The sequence below is a fragment of the Lepisma saccharinum genome, chromosome 6, assembly GCF_977018435.1.
Source record: "Lepisma saccharinum chromosome 6, izLepSacc3.1, whole genome shotgun sequence".
NCBI classification, from domain to species: Eukaryota; Metazoa; Arthropoda; class Insecta; order Zygentoma; family Lepismatidae; genus Lepisma; species Lepisma saccharinum.
In genome coordinates this window covers 23,308,588-23,326,675 of record NC_139234.1, presented here as the reverse complement: position 1 = coordinate 23,326,675, position 18,088 = coordinate 23,308,588, and the positions used below count along the sequence as shown (strand labels likewise).

At 40.2% G+C, this 18,088-nt stretch overlaps 1 protein-coding gene across 1 annotated transcript in view; it reads right to left on the bottom strand.

Annotated features, from left to right (window-relative positions):
- The window catches only part of LOC145989269 (paired box protein Pax-6-like), a 278,537-nt gene that overhangs the window by 68,561 nt on the left and 191,888 nt on the right, over window positions 1-18,088 (bottom strand). The gene's annotated exons all lie outside the window — the stretch shown is intronic.

The following is an 18,088-nucleotide window of genomic DNA, read 5'->3' as shown; positions in this document are numbered from 1 at the left end:
AGGAATTCTAAAATTTCACAAATTATTTTGAAAATATGTTTCAAGCACTAAAACAGCATATTGCTTTTAAATTACGTTATACTTGTGATATTAATTTTGAAGTACAAGGTAACTCTCATCATTTAAGTTTTAAAATATTATTAGTTATTTAGTTAATTAGTCATTGTTGAGCACATGTTGAGGTGTGTTTATTATCTATAAACATTTATCTGCTCCCCAACAATAGGTACTAGCTAGACTCTACAGGAATCTATGATTTATGTCTAAGAGATTGGTAAAGCCGTCCTGACGCTAAGTAATTGTGTTTTTCTCACGCGATTTTTAAAAATGTATACAGTGATGTACTGACACTAATTACCGAAGTTACGCATTAAAACGTAATATACTTATTACTTCCGTTATGTCACTAATACTGACAGTCCATTCACATCCATACATTCGTAAACAGAATCGCGAGACCGGTTAGTGAGCCTGGAATGATGTCGATGCGCAGTTGAATGTGCGTAAGATAGCAAAACGGATTGTAGGCGGAGCATTCAGTGTGACGTCAGATGCTAGGCTCGCTTCGAACATGCACGTGAGACACTCGATACCTTTCTTTGGAAGAATGTACGATGCTTCTCTGAATTGAACTCTTTGCGTCGATTTTTTTTTTAGAACGGTTCGCACACTCGCAAAATGAACTTGTCGGTTTCCATCACTCCCTACTATCAACAAGAGGAGCAGGTTCTGTTATCAAGTCATGTCAAGACTTGTTTAGTTGAATGGCATATGGCAGTTAGTGAGGGGAACCTGTTCGCATTCTATTCGTGTTCAGAAGCAACGTCTAATCGCAGCTCTAAGCTGGAAAAATGGAATGTACGATCTTGTCGCCCAATGGGACGCTTCATTAAGCCAGTCCCTCGTCTATACATAACAAAGGATCTTGTGATCAGTGTTTCGAATTAAATTATCAATCAAATCATTCTTGCTCTTTGGAAGTTAACTAAGGTGTATACACAAGGCTTGTCGATTCGACAAAGAGTTCATATAGAATTTTATATGGGAAGTGGGGGGGGGGGTTAACGCTAGAATTAGAGCCAAAATAAGTGTAAATTGGTCCTGTGTGAAGAAATGTAAGGGTTGTTGAGGAAATTTTGGAGAATCTGTTTAAAACACTGGATACAAATTAGTTAACGATTGGTATCAATCCGCACGTTGCGGGATGTCGCGTTATCGATATTATATCAATAATATTTTTTGAACATTTCTATTCAAAAATTTTAATAAAAAAATGCATTTCTGATTGGATACATTGGGAGGGGGGCATGGTTGACTGTCCTTCCCTTGAGGAATATTAGGGCCTTGACCCCCTTTCAATGTTGGCTCCTATTCTTGTGGAAATGTTTTGAAAAAAATGACGGAAGGGGGCGTTATCGTTCTTTGAGATCTTGCTTTAAGTACACTTTATACAGAGAAGGCTAATCGGGGCTGAACCTACAGCTTCAAGTGGGACCACTTCTCCACGGGTATCGAAGAAATACTAGGAAATTTGAAAAGTGTAATTAAAATACATTGCGGTGGCAAGGGTCCTGAAAGCGCTGACAATGTTGCGAACTCATAACTCAAAATATCTTGGAGCGTGTCCCGAATGAACATTGAATGCTAACGCTATATAATATTTCATGGTCGATGGGCGTGCACGTTAAGTGGTCAACTATGGAAGTCACCATCGCAGTTCCTGGGTTCGAATCTCGGCCGGGGCATGGTCGTTCTTTAGGCGTAACCCTTCAACAATTTCATCTAATTATCGCTCATCATTGCGAATTTTTTGCGATTGGCCAAAAAGTTACAGAAAAGCAACGCTGAATAACGAAAATACAAAGCGGTACAATATTTAGGAAACCGATTAAGTAAATGCTTAGCAGAGCAATGCAATTTGTTTCCGTGCTGGTCCAGTCTGTTGTGCGTCTGACTGCCACACAGGAGACCCGGGTTCGATTACCGGGATGGGTGATTTCGGGCGGGAATTTTTCAAGCAATGGAACAGCTCAGTGGGGTTCACTCAGCCTCTAACAAATGAGTACCTGTACGGTAAAGGTGGCCGGCCTGTGGTGCTGATCACATCATCTCCACAAATGGCCGAGGTTGTGACCTTCCTCAACATTCCCCATATGCTTTCTCGGTTGATTGATTTTGTTTTATTATACTTCGCTTTTCTGAAACTTTTGGCTTATCGCGACGATGAGGATGAATAGTGATAAGATGAAATTGATGAAAGGATAATCACAAACTCACATGGACAGGACGCAACACAAGCACCACAGAGGAGTACAAACGCCAGAGCCTTGTAAGTCTGCAATATGATGTACTGGGTGAATACTACGTTAAGGGAAGATTGACATTTGGTTTAGGGATGGTCAAATTCGGATTATTTTTACTATCCTGAATCCGGATAGTAAAACCTGAGACTTCAGATTTCGGAGACAACCCAGATTACGGAGGGAATTTTACTATCCGAAATCCAGATAGTAAAACCTGAGAATCCAGATTTCGGAGGCAACCAGATTACGGAGGGAATTTTACTATCCAAAATCCAGATAGTAAAACCTGAGAATTCGGATTTCGGAGGCAACCAGATTTCGGAGGGAATTTTACTATCCAAAATCCAGATAGTAAAACCTGAGAATCTAGATTTCGGAGGCAACCAGATTTCGGAGGGAATTTTACTATCCAAAATCCAGATAGTAAAACCTGAGAATCTAGAGTTCGGAGGCAATCCAGATTACGGAGGGAATTTTACTATCCGAAATTCAGATAGTAAAACCTGAGAATCTAGATTTCGGAGGCAATCCAGATTACGGAGGGAATTTTACTATCCGAAATTCAGATAGTAAAACCTGAGAATTCAGATTTCGGTGGCAACCCAGATTACGGAGGAAATTTTACTATCCGAAATGCAGATAGTAAAATTCCCGAATCAGGATTTCAAATTTTCCAGATTCCAGATATTTTTCGCAATCCCTAATTTGGTTGTCTTCAGAAAGGATTACACCCCATATGCCTCCCCGGTTAGGGGGTGGTAACATCGTCGCTGTTTAATCAAGGTGTCCCGGGTTCGATACCCAGTCGAGGAACAAGTGGTTCGGATCCAATGTTATATAATGTCTGCTAGATAGCTGACACGCCGCGGACAAGTGAAGCCAGACAGGAGGTCTCCGTGTACGGCAAAACCCCGTTGGCTGTATGCGCGGTAGCCGTAATAATGGTTATTTCTTGCAGTGCATATTGCATAACCGTGGGAAAGCCAGGATCGGATGTTTCCTTTCATAGATATGTATTTATTAATTGTGTACTTACATTTCTACTCTGAAATACGTAACTATTTTATGTATAACTTACTAGAAATGTGAGAATGCGTGAACGGAAGCCAGTTCGTGTTTCGCTCTACATACTTTTGTACTTTTATGTTATTTGTGGGAAAAACATAGGCGCTGACTTTCTCAATATTTATCTGTTCACTTCGAAACCAACAGAACAATAATACGTTAAATACCCAGTGAAAAACACAAGAGTAGTCACGTAAGGGAAGACACTTTTTTCTTTAATGAAGATCAACATGAAAACTGACAAGGCACAAAATACCTCTTTGGAGTGAAATTGTCCAGGGCTTGATCCAATTTCCGACGTCACGAAAATTCCCCAACTTCCACCTCGAATCCCACAACGGGCTTATAATCTAGTCTTTTATCTTCAGAAGCTTATTTACCCCCGTTCCGCCATCCCGGTGGAAAAATAAAGGTTTCGCTGCCACTTTAGCCCAGCGCTCGGCTTTCTGGCTCGAAGGCGTCAAGAGAAGCGGATGCTTGTTGTTGGAGCAGGTCCCCCGAACACGATACCCGTAACCGTCTCCCCTCTCCACTCTTGAAAATCGATCCCCTGGGATCACCAACAAGTTCAGAACCTTGAATATCTGGAACGCTGGTTCATTGGGGGGTGGAGATTGGGGTGGTACTCTAAAGGCCCAACCGCGAGGAAGCTGGGAGATCTTTATTCTGGCCGATGGCAAAATCTCCTTCGATTCTCTTGTTACGATGGAGGGCAAGCGGAAACGCATACAATGATACACGAGATGAATATCTTTACGACCTTTCATGGCGTCAACCGACGCTGATTAGATTAATTATATCATTAGCAGGTCTCCTTGATGGTCTAATCGCTTCCCTCAAAGTGGGGGAAAGAGGGATTGTTTCAGGATACTACCCCCTCCCCCCGCACATAGCCTAAGAGTTCTTAGTGCAGCGCGCTATGGCTCCAGGTATCCCGGGTTCAAATCCCGTGCCTGGGCATGGATGTTCTCTGTGAGTGTCCCTTCATGAATATAATCATTCATCCTCATCTTCGCGATTAGCCAAAAGTGGAAAAAAGCGAAGGAAAATGAACCCAATCAAGCACCGCACATGAAGATATGTGCACACTCGACCAGGACCCGAACGCGTGTCTATGGCATACCGTGCCATTGCCCTATCAACTTCGCTGCCGATCCAGTCCTGATTTTGCCTGATTTGTCGCTGTTTTCCCTGTGAGCAATTGTCTATGTCAGTGTTACCGCTACTGATTTATTGTTTTAGTTTATTTTATTTCGCTTTTCTGCCACTTTTGGATAACCGCGAAGATGACGATGACGGACCACTCACAAAGAGCACCCATACCCAGTCCGGGATTCGAACCCGGGACTCCTGGTGTGTTTCGAAACACACAGAAGGTGTATTACATAGATATTTCGGTGAAAAATGTAGGTGCACCCAGGACTCGAACCTGAGTCTCTGGTATACTGTGTCAATCCTCTACTTATGAGCAATTGTCTATGTCAGTGCTACGGTAAAGGGTTGGCAACTTCACATTTCCAGGCAATTTCTATATTTTTCATAAAATTTTCCTTTTTACCCGACATTGGACATGGATTTCCCTGATCTACAAGCTTGTTTCAATAGTTTCCATAACATATACTGAGCAATTACCCATATAATAAAGCTAGATGCATAAATATGTAACAGAGAAGTGGTTTTACCAAAACTGAAACGCGGTAACATGCGCTACTGGTATGGATTGTTATGAATTTAAGGCAGAGAAATTCTGCGATTTCCTTCTATACCAGTATATCTACTGGCATGATAATGTTTTCATAGGATACTATTTTTTTCTTTTATGTTTCCGACAGAAATAATTAATGACAGAGGCAACCATGAATCTATGACGCATAGTTGCATATATGCAGGATGAAATATATCATTTTTCAAGGGTTCAAAGAGCAAAGACTGAATATGAATGTTACCTTTTATAGGCTCAAAACTAATTAATTCTATTCAAGGCAAAATTTGAAAGTACTATTATGTTTTGAAATACGCTCGAATAATTAAAAGTCAAATAATTATAAAATACTACAAACAGGTTAATTTTTTAATTGTCGCGTTTTACTTTGGTAATAAGAATGTAAGGACCAAACAAGTAAATCATGAGGTGAATATAATTTCAATAAACAACTTCAAAATCATTTGATATAGATTGATACTGAATTAATTGAAACTTTGCATTGTAGAAGCGGAACACAGTTTCATCTATGGAGTGAATTAAGAACCATAAATAATAATAATATAAAACATTCTGAAACGTGTTCTCAGTAAATATGCTTTCACATTAATGATGGCCATGTTGGTGTTTGTAATTGATGAAGTTGTCCAGGTCGGGACTCATACCCAGAATCTTCGATGGGGAAATATCGAAAGTAGTAGAGGATAAGGTTTAAATATGGGTTTCAGAGTTATCAGCGCTCCCGGGTGCTGCAGCCTGGCAGAGGGTATGGGAACTGGTTATCTGTCAAGGACAAAGGTTGCGGGGCCAATTTGCAAGGGAAAGTGCTGGTTAGTTTTGGCCTTGGACGCTGTTATAGAATTGCAACCTCCGAGAACTTTTTGCAGGTATGTTTTAACTCAGCGTTTATCTCATCTGTTTTGTATAGGTTATGATATTAGCGGTACATAAAACAAATGTGGACTTTTATAATGCCATGATTTGTTTGTGAAATATGTACCACAGAGAGCGAAAATAAATTGAAGAAGAAAAATAGTGTGATGGTTTAAATATGGGCTATGACATGAGGTCTAATGCTGAGATCACATTTTCAACAAATATTTGGATGTTTTTCTTAATTTCGATTTTTTTTTATTCCGCGTGATTTTCAAAACAACAGATTATTCATAAATATGAATTTTATAATGTTCTAGCGATAAAAAACGGTTTTTCAAAAGTTTAGTTGCTTTTTGTGATATTGTCACTAGTAGCCCATATTTACATCATTTAACCATTTTTTGGAATTGCTTTTTTTTAAAAAAAAATGGAGACCTTATATACTTTAGCATGCTATTACATTTAAGTATATATTTCATAGATATGCATTTTAAAGGCAGATGCTTGATATATTAATTTTTTCCCTCCGAAAATGACAAAATAAAAAGGGGGGCCCATATTTAGACCTTTTCCTCTACTCAATGTTCGTGACCACCCAAACGTCAGCATTGTTAAAGAATTATCCTGTAAAGAAGTGTAAACATGAAAATAAAATGTAGAGGGTAGCTCAAAGAACGGTAACCGAAAGCATTAAGTTTTCAGTATTTCGGTTACTCTTTTCGACCCACCCTGTATTTGGTTATCGTTGCTGGGGAGTACTCGATAATCTAAATACGTTCGTAAGTAATAGCTAATAAGGAAAGGCAAATACCGGTACTGAGACAATGGTGCAGCGGCCAATGAAGAGGCAAGGTCTACAAAGTGGTTTTTCATTGGCTGACGCATGATCAATGTGCATAGAGTCTCATCGCCGACGCTGTCTGGTTTTCTACACCAAAACTCGGCACCCCGAAAAAAAAGCTAAGCAAAACTGAACTGAAACGAAAAAAAGCTATTCCGATAAACGCACAGCCATATATTGACCCACTGTGGAGTCATTTCCTAATCGGAATTGCAACAATAAGGAGCAAATACTTCCTCTATTATTGGGCTTTGTTCAAGTTCTTTGTTGCGTGAAAAGTAGGCCTACGGTTACCCCTGAGAGAGACAGATAGGGTTCGTGTGCATCGGAGCGTGTCGACAATGTTTTGACGTCTTCGACGACCCCCTTCGGTTAGATGACCGTGCCACATGCAACTCGATCCCCATGCAGGAAGGGTAGGTTAGTTACAGTATCTGCCCCATGCGGAAGAGGAGAGGGGGGTGATGTATCCGTAAGAAACGGCTTCTAAGAGGGGAGCTTCAAATTCTGGAGAATGTGTGGACACTCCAACAACAACGGAAGCATATGTGTTACCCAGTGGCTGCAGCAAAAAAATAGTGGGAGGGCATGCTCTAGGGGGGATGGGGGAAGAGTTAAAGCTGTCACATTTAATATACTACCCCTAATAATCATACAATAATACAAATCTCTATTCGGGTTAAAAAAGCGTTTCTGTTTTTTTTTGGGGGGGGAGGTGCGGGTGTAAGAGGTGAGTCTTTTCTTGAGACACAAAACTCCCTTCTACGTAGTACACCCTGGACTGCCTAGTGAGACTCTGGCGTCTACACTCATAGCCAGTATAACCAACCCTCTATGGGGCTTGTGTTATGTTATCTATAGGGGAAAAATCCTTTTTTGTCCGAAGACGAGGCCCAACATAATATATGTTCATTTTAGGTCATTGTAGGCCAGAAAAAGATGGATTTTATTTGTCCTTTTTTGTCTTTTTCGGCGTTTTTTTGGCTTATTAGTCCTTTTTTAGCCTTTTTTTAGGTCTTAACGACTTTTTTGCAACTTCACCTAATTTCCACTACGTTTTTACTGCCCATTCTCAATTCGAATCATCATCAGTTCATCACCTCTTAAACATCCTTTCTGTAGTAAAGAAATAAAAAAAGAAGAATAAGAAATATATTTGAACCATCCCTGAAACGAGAGAAAAACATTCTTGGCTGAAAGAAGATGCATCTCATTCATATAGTTTTCTCGCACTGTGTGTTCCATACCACCAGAAGTTTGTAATATTTTTTATTCATTAAATATTTAATTAAAACTGAAGCTATTAATTAATTAGGCACATTTATACGTCCCTTTTTTTTATATTTTTATGGTCTTTTTATAGGTCTTCTTTTGGCAATTTATAGGTCTTCAACTTCCAAGCCCTAGTTATCTGTATATACTTAGGTATGTGCGTGTGGGCGTCAGTTTATCCATTTCACCGTTATCATCATTCATCTTCAGAATTCGCCAAAAGTGGCAGAAAAGAGAAGTGAAATAACTCCAATCAATCAATTTATGTTTTTTTTTCTTGTTGAGTGGGTAGTAGGAATAGTTGACAGGGGGTGTCCATCCTCTGCCTCCCTCTCGTTACCACTAAGCTCATTAGGTGTCCACACAGCAGAAATTCGAGCTTGAAGGGTTGCAGCCAGTGATTTATCCACACCTTCTTAACCCCACCTTCCAAATTCTCCCAACATCCCCTTGTTTTCTTTAAAAAAAAGGTCATTTTGTCTCTAAATTTACAATACACTACTCTAAAAGGACCTGCAAAATTCTGCATAAATCGTTGGTTGGAGCGCCGAAACAGCATACAAGGAACACGTGCATTTAGGCAGACGCCCTCCGATCTCCCCACATCAAGCAGTTAAGAGCCGACAAAGAACCCACGCAGCGATCAGCGATTATATGGAATCAGATCTTGCACTTTGTGTAGCCAGAAGTACCGCCAGGGTATGCCTCTGGAGCATAACACAGGGGCAGCGACTCCAAACGGACCAATTTAGTAACATTCCCCTTGAATGCAACCTGTGTGCTTCCACATGGGAACCAAAATCGGTGACAAGCTTGAAAGAAAAGGGATGAATGGTTGGAAGCCAATAGGTCAGCGCTGCATGACTTCTTGCATTGTGTATTGTAAGCGAGGCATTCAACAGCAGGTGACCTATTCAAGAAATCTCCGTTGACTGATTTCCTGAAGTAGTCGGGGAATGTATGCACACATAAAGGAGATGGGGTTGTTGAACGGTAAACATCTGGACCATGATCGGCAAATTCAACCCTGGAGAATTGCTTAATAAATACTATCGGTTTAAGACCGGTACGTAGTAAAAGAGGCTGAGTAGACCTCAAAGGAGTTTAATCTAGATAGCCACTTAAGATCGGGCACGTCAGTGACATCTAGATGCCTGTGGTGAAATGAACATTGTAAGAAAGTTATTTCGTAGTAGCTACACACAGCAACTACACAAAGGTAGGTAACAGCGCTACACAAAGAGCTTGGAAAGATTCTAAAAATTGAAGTGAGTGAGTCGGGGCTTTAAGTCCACTTAATGCAGAGTAAGGCTAATCAGGACTGGACCTACAGTTTAAAGTGGGATCCGAACCACTCTGTGCCTCCACTGAGTACCGAACCCGGGATCCCTTGATTTCAAGGTGACGATGCTACCACTGCGCCACCGGGGAAGCCCCTAAGAATTGAAGTATTTCTGGTTCAAGTTCGTACCTTCCAAAAAAACATAGGTTTGTGTGTGTGTGGAAAAGTTTTTAGCTTCTTAACAAAAAAAAAGTCCCACTTTAAGTTCGTTCGTTCTATTGCTGTTGAAATTATTTGACACTGAATTTTTCTGTTTTCAAGAAAACCTACACCGAAAAAAAAACCGATGAAAACCGAAATCGATAAACGGTTTTAAAACCTCATTGCAAGAATGATTTTATTGAAAATATCCATTTTTTTTTTCGAAAAACCAATTGTGATAGTACTAACCTTTATAATTTGAACTAAATTAGTTTACATTATGGTTCTTACAGCGATATGATACGTGATGAGTTATCAGGAATAAAAACAACTCTTTATGCCGGTATTTTCTAGTGTTTATCATGTCTCTACTTTCCTTCATCTTTTATTGTTGTACGGTAGCTCTATTGGTTTACGAGAAATCAATGTGTCTCTTAACATGGGCTCTTGACTTGCAGGAACAAAGATGAAACAAAAAATGTATTTCTTAACTTCAGAGGTCTCTGTATGTTAGGAATCCTATCAATTGTCTGTTATTATTGACTTGAAGAGATAAAAGTACAGTTAATGGAAATAATTTGTGTAGAAATAAGTTGGCATAAGATTAGTTATTCAATCTACGAAATTTTACATTTTACCTTTAATGATTTTTGGATAACTGACAGAGCACACGGTTATTGTTTGGATCTTGGAAATAGAAAGGTAACGATTGACGATTTGAATAACTGTTTTGTTAATTTTTGTAATGTCATGTCACCCTTTTATATTTTCTCAGGTTGAGAATGGAAAGCGCATTGTGGGATGGTATTGTTTGTTGGAAGTCAAAGGGTCCTGTGTGAATGACGTTAAACCGTTAAGGTAAGAATAACATTAACACATTATTTAATGAGAGCGAAATAAGAAAGCGAAGCAGCAAAAAACAAAGTTGAAAAACAATGCTGCGAAATCAGCTGGCTAAACAGATTAAGTCGTGAATCCATTTCTCCACCCTTCTCTCGTTTGCAAGACATCTTTTGACCCACACTTTATCGTCTATTGCTCCCCAGCCCCCTCTAATTCTCTCTCCAGCCGTCCTCCTTCCGTGTTTCGAACCAGAATCGCTTCCCCCGAGCTATACAACACAACCCCATTTGTCGAAGTTTACCCGCCATTTTGTACCCGCGCGGTTCGGTTACGTTCGGTCACGCTCGGCCACATTCGTTTGTTCTCCTGCCAGACCCCACTAAACCAGTCTCAAACAATTCCCTAGCCTTCCTGATCCCCCAGTGGACGATCGAAGCCGTAAAAAAAGGGGGGGGGGAGGATGAGGTGAAAGGAAGGGAAGGTGATAAAGATGAAAAGAAGGGGGAGAATCAAACTCACTCCTAAACAAGATGAGAATGGGATGAGGGGAGGGTTAGGGGAGGGGAGAAGGTAATCATATCTGGAAATATTATGGCTGACTTTACGGCACCGGGTAGACAGGCCTGGTTATCGCTTGATAGATACGTTAAAGATGTCTATTTAAATTTCCAGTCAGGATTAACTGATTCAAATAAACTGATTGTTTATGGATCTAACTGCTCATCCGCAAAATATAGGTCGGCTTAATTGAATCGTGGTAATTTTCTTCATTATTTCATGCATGGACGCTCGTAATGGAGGCAAGAGGGCATCTAAATTAGGGATGGACAAATCCAGATAATTTTTTTTATCCGAATATCGGATAATTTGCTGTCCGGATTTAATATATCCAGATATCGGATATTCTCATATCCGAATGTACGGACTATTCGGATGTACGGACTATCCGGATGTACGGACTATCCGGATATCCGAATTGTCCGGATTCTCCGGATATTCGGATTATCCGAAATATCCGGATATCCGAATGTGTACTTTATCGTTTATCCGCTTTACGGGCTATCCACATATTCTTTTATTCGTCATTTTCGTATTTCACTGTACGGATTTTCTACAAATTCTTCATCAAATCTGTGCTATCCGTATATTCGGATTATCCTGATGCCATTTTTGTTGGAGGCGATGTGATCATCCACACTCCGGCCACGTTTACCCAAGGAGGAGTAAACTCCACGGTCGATTTATTCCGACTTTAGATCAATCAACACCGAACGTTGGATAAAACGTTTTTTTGGATAAAAAATTCATCATGTTTGATTTCTTGGATTTAGAGTTCCGGGCGCAGACTTATGATAAGCTTCTTCATCAGAATTAAAAAAAAAATATATATAAATAATTTCCAAAATAGCATTGAAAATATCAAAATAGTAATAAACTGAATGAAGAAAATTGTATGGGACAGATAAAAATCACCGAATTTTTGGAAAACCATATTTTCAATGTTTATTCCATTTATCTACATTAGCCAATGAGAACTAGAGAAATTGCACGCATACCAGGTAAAAATATGCACTTTAAAACCTTTAGTTGGCCAATGATCCCCTACGGGATTTTGCACTTTGTTGCAAAAGGTCTATTCTTTTAAAACAATGCAAAAGTTTGCGCCCTATTTCTAAAATAGCGGGAGAAGAGGGGGCGAACGCCAGATTTTTATTTCTTTTTTATTGAAATTTGGGGACTTAGCCTCTCCCAACCCCGTTTTTCTCACTTGGGCATTCCGAATTGTATACGGTAGCGTGCTCCAACGTTTCTGCTTCCGAACAAAAGTTAGCCGAAGTAGATTGCTCAAATAGTCTCCGAGATAGCTATAACGTTTTTCTGAACTAAGTGTGAAAATTTAAAAATCGCGCGCGAAGGCCGCGGCCAGAGAGGTGTTACTTTCGAAAATCCGCTCCGCGGTAAAAAAAAAAAAAAAAAAAGGAATATAGCCTATCCCAAAATATGCAAAAATATGCAACAGAAAAGTTTTGTACAAAGTTCATAACATAATGAGTATTTAGGAGGAACAGAAGGTAACAGCCGAAGGCTTCAATGAAACCTGTGGACCAATTGTTCTCAAACGTTTTCCTCATTATGTACCCTTTAGTCATAACTAGGGAGACAAATTTATGGTAAATAAAAACTGAGGAGAGCGGTAAATAAAATGTTAAATCAGCGGTATATACCAGCGGTAAAAAAAAAAAATTGGCACACACTTTTTCATCATGAGAGGAAACAACGTAAAAAAGAGATATAAATTGACAAACTACTTCATTTTTATATACTGTACACATACACAAGTACTTACGTAGATTTCAACTGTAATTGCCAGTAGCGGCGATTGGGTGGGGCAAGGATAGTTTACTTTTCTTGCTAGACAAGGCTTAGTGTTTAGAGGCCATAGTGCAGGGGCAAAGAAAGTAGGGATAGACTAATCTTATCGCTGCTACAGCTAGCAAGTTAAATGAAACTGGAAGTTGAGTAGACATTCGCGGGAAGAAAGGAATGCAGCTTGACAGGGAGCGAAGTTTTCGAACTGAGATTATGTGCATGGGAAATCCCAATTTGCAGCGTCTTCCTGATGTGATCGATGATAAAACGTTCTTCAGCTGCAAGTGGTAGGAAACTTTAGGCAAACGTTTCGTTACAAATCGACAGTTTGCGCGCACAACCTGGATTGCCGGTTTTTGCGTGTTTTCTACTTAATTTGATGATATTTCACGGTTATTTCGCGAAAAAGCGTTCATTTCGTGGAAAAGCACACATTTCGCATTACTTCGCGAATAAAACTCATGCATATTTCATCATTGGGGGTTTAGTTACGTGCAGAATGTTCAAAATTGGATCTTTTTTTTTTCACATTTCGCGATTTCGCGCATCGCGAAAATTCAATGTCCCTAGTCATAACTTAACGTCTAATGTACCCCCCACGGTAGATTTCCTCCGAATAGTGGGGTTTGGGGATTTTTTTTGGCTGCCTGATTGGTGGAGCGTTTGTGATATGTTGGATGCGTGTATCAGCAATAGAGTAAAATGAAATTGGGGCTGTATGTGGAAAGATGGTAAACAAATAAACATTAGAATCCCACGTTTATTATTTTATTAGCTGTTCCTACGGTTACAATCTTTATGATAACTTACAAGAATAAAAATGTGTGCTAAGAAGTACCTGTATGCTAGACGTATGTAAAAAACTTTATTTTCAAATATTTTTCAGAGTTATTAAAAGAAGGTAAGGACCAAAATAAGTTTGTAAGGACAATTTTGGAGTTTTATTGTAAATCCTCAGAGTTTCTAGTGAGAAGGATGTTTCTGCATAGCTTAACACAGTTTCTTGATGTCTGGTTGTGCACTTGAAACTTTGAAGCCAGAGTTTCCAAATTTAGTCTATTATAGATTTCCAACAAGTATTTTATTTCAAAACATATGAAACAAAGAGAAGAGTATCGGTGACAAAATCAGCCTTACTTTCCTGTTGAGTGTTGAAACCGTGAGGTGTGCTCTACACACCTGCAGCAAATATGTTGTCATGTGGGTATCTCAACATTTCTCCTCCGAGCTGATCGCGTACCCTCTTCAAGTCGCTCGTGTACCCCTGGGTGTACGCGTACCACAGTTTGAGAATCACTGCTGTAGACTATATATATTTAATCGCAACTGAGGAAAGAAACGTTCTGTCACAATGAGATCAGCCATATCTGCCAGTTATCACATAAGAATAACGAAGAAACTATGAAGTACAGGATAATTTAAGTAAGGGCTGTAATTTTTCCATTTGAGTAAGGAATAGACGTTTTACAGATATCGCAGTTATTCACGGAATTGATTGGCTAACTTGAACAAGAGTGAAAGGAAAATATTACCTAAATTTTAGGTTAGGTAAGGTTTTAAGCTGTCAAACACTATGAACAGGAGTGAACCCATTTCTATAAAAAGTACCGCAGTGAAGAAGATGGAAATTGCAAGATTGGTATTATGATCAATTTTAATGATTTTTTGGTGTCCAAATTGCTTTCTACCAAATTATATTTCAATTACTATGCACAGTTTCAGTGACCCACATAAGCATTTCTTGTCTAGTATTAGAGTTGGGTTAGTAATCGAATGGAAGAGGCCTGACCAACCCGCCATATTTGTGGAAGAGCCTCCTTGTATGCACGTTCAAGCTGCAGGGCGACCAGCGACACTGTAGCGATATATTAGGCTCCGTCGGTCGCGTTCGTTTGGTGGGAAATTTCTCGTCGTCTAATTCGTGAATAACGGAGCAGTGTGGCACTGTAATCATGTCAGAAGAAACAGGGATGGTTCCGTACGCATTCCCAGTAGCGACCTCATTGTAGGCAAGGTTTAGGAATGACTTTAAAAAAATGGGGCATAATCCCCCTCACGAAATTCCTGGACACGCCACTGCTTACACTCTCATACTGGACATCACGTAGACGCGCTGGCCTTCGTCATCACTCCCCGCCCTGTCCCAAAATACGGGAAAATGGGACTTCACTGTTCCGATTTCACACACGGTCTGTCCCGATACATAATGCAGGAGATGAGGAGGGGCGCTGTCGTGAAGGAGGAGAGAGCGCAACGGAACCAGAGAGAAAGAGAGACGAGAGGGGTCCGGAAAAAAGAGGATTAGAAGAAAAGGAAGAAGGGAGGGTGAAGGGACGGTGTCGACACGTCCCCGAGCGCCGCGACGAAATCGAGCAAACGATTAGCAATGCGAACACCGTTTGCGGCCGTCACGCTGAGAGAAACAAAAGAAGATCGCTCCCTTTTGCCTCCTCGACCAATGAGCAAAGGACAGTCCACTCCTGGGTGCATCTTTGTCCAGGTTATCTTAAAGGCATGTATTTGCTCATCCATAGTGCCCCGTTTTGATTTAAACTTCTTTATGTCAAATCCTGTGCACAGCATATAACCGAAGGTACATAGAAAATTAATTAACTCTTTGACCGAGAGATAGCACTGTAATATTTTAAGGGACTTTGGGGCTTCAATTGACTATAACAAAGATATTAAGTGGAAATTAATATGAAATTTAACAGTGTCAATTAAAACATTTTAAAAATTAAGTGCAAATACTGTTCTAGAGAAAGTTCTTACGTTATTTACTCTGAAGCCTTCAAAATCCTGTAGCCACTACAGATCATAATTGTCTTTATGTACCACGCCATGAAGGCGTTTAGGGGGTGTGGGATTAGGGCCCCACACTTTCTTGATTACCGCCGAAGGTGGGGGTGATGTCATCAGCACCACGCCCCTGGACGTCTTTACCCCCCAGAGTTTCCTCCAGGTACCCACTTTATACGACGCTGGGCGGGCGCTGGACAAATCTCTTCTCATCTCAAAATTCTAGTCTAAGATTTGATGTATTTCGTTCGAAACTTTAGTAATTTAACATGAAAAGTAAATGAATATCTTGCCTAAACTAAAATATCTTTAATTTCTATGTATTGTTTCGAGACAGGACCGGACTTTCCCCTCGAGATCAGTTGAAATATCGAGAACGAGGCAAACATGTCCAACTCAAGACAAGACCGAGAATACGATCGATATTTATACCTCAGAACTAGAGTTAGAAGGAGATAGTTTCCTCATTTAGTCACACCCTCACCTCATCTAGTTACCATCCATATTTAGTGTGTTGTCCTGTGACATTTTCATTGTGCACTTATCAAAATATCTTTGTCCCCACTTCGAGAATCGGACTCTGGACCCGTTAATTACAAATATCTTGGAGGATATCAATATTCTATCTAACACCCCTTGAATGTTCGCAACCTTCCAGTACACTTTCGTTATTTTGGCTGCAGAACATTCAGGGTATATTATAATTTTTCGAGGCGTGTATCCTGACCGTTATGCAACCAATTTTATTCTACTGTACGATAGGTTGCTGACATTCAAGGGACGCAATGGAATATCTTGGCCTTCTTCGATATTTACAAGTAGTTGTAGTCGCTCTGCATGGGTTAAAGATAGCTGTATCGTCTTAAAGGTTTGTTTACCAGCCCATCAACGAATCTTTTGGGGACTGAGAGAAATCAGGGTATCAAGTTCGTTCTGTAACCTATGCAAAACAGGTGAAACGCACACAAAATTTTATTTCGGTCTCCCGTAGTTGCAGCCCCGAGTTGGAGGACAACAACTCTGTCCACGGACTTTATTGGGGCGTGGGGGCGGGGGGAGGACGATGAGGGGAAGAGAGAGGGGAGTGGGGAATCCCTAAACGACACGGTGTTGCGGACTCCACGGCACAACGCAGAAGAGGCGAGAGTAAATTTAGAGAGTCGCCGACATTGATTGGGAAGGTGGATGTTGGAATTGGGGTAGGGGGTTGAAGAGGAGAGGGGGAGAAAGGGGGAAGCAAGTGAAGCGGACAGGATCAGGTTTTAAAAAAAAATGCCTGCGCGGTCTCGGAAAAAAAATCTATTCCACTCCGCTCCGCAATCGAAATAGCAAATAAAGGCAGGATGCAGCAGCCAGAAGAGAAAATCTTGCCTTTTTTTATTTTGCATCCAGTCCTCTGTGTGTGGAAATGTTATGGGAATACACAAACAAGGTAAAGGTAAGGGAATTGCAAGGACAGTATTATTCTATCAGTGCAGTTTTTCGCATTTTGTAATCTCGACACTTTTTTTCCAAATGAGGATCACTTTTGGGAGGAATAGCAGAACTAAAATTGAAAAAAATAATCACTGAATGCAATGTTTAATAGCGAAAAGTTGGTAAAAGATGGAACTAAACATTAAGAAATACACCGAAGGTCGAAAAGTATAAATGAAAGTGGGCCTAGCTGGTTTATTTTGCTTCACTTTTCTGCTACTTTTGGCTAATCGCGAGGATGAGGACGAGTGAGTGATTGATTTGGTGTTTGAAGTCCACTGTATGCACATTATGGCTAATCGGGACTGGACCTACAGTTTACAGTGGGATCCGAACCATTATGTGCCTCCACCGGGTATCGAGAGGACGAGTGATGATATGTTGATATCCATGAAGGGACACTCACACCCGTAGCCAGGACGGGATTCGAACCCACAACTTCTGGCGTCGTAGCGCGCTGTGCTAAGCACTGCGCCACGGAAGTCGGCATATGAAAGAGGAGAAACGGAAGTGGGAAATAAACAGGTGGAAAGATTTAGATAGAGGGCCTCCCAGATGGCGTAGTGGTAACGTCGTCGCCTTGTAATCAAGGAGTCTGGTGTTCGATACTCTGTGGAGGCATATTGCACAGTGGTACGGATCCCACTCTAAACAGTAGGTTCAGTCCCGATTAGACCATCTGTGCATAAAATGATTTTAAAACGGAAACAAAAACGAAATCGATAGTTCAATAGAATAAAATAGAAAATTGAGATTATAGTAAAGGAAAAAAAAATACAAAGGTTGCAAATTGTTTCAAATACAAATTCTAAATATGAGTTACACCAAGTAGATGAATAGACATTTAACAGTACACCTGAAATGTAGTAAAAGAGTGAAACGTGTAGTAAAACTTCAACGTAGAATTTTGGAAGGAGATGCAAATGGTTGAAATTTCAAAACGTAATAGAAGTTTAAATTCAAGTTTGAAAGATAAAAAGAGGGTAGTAGTTTTAAAAGACGATGATAATTTTTTTCTAAAACCTAAGAAATATTACGAGAATAGGAACGTTAATTTC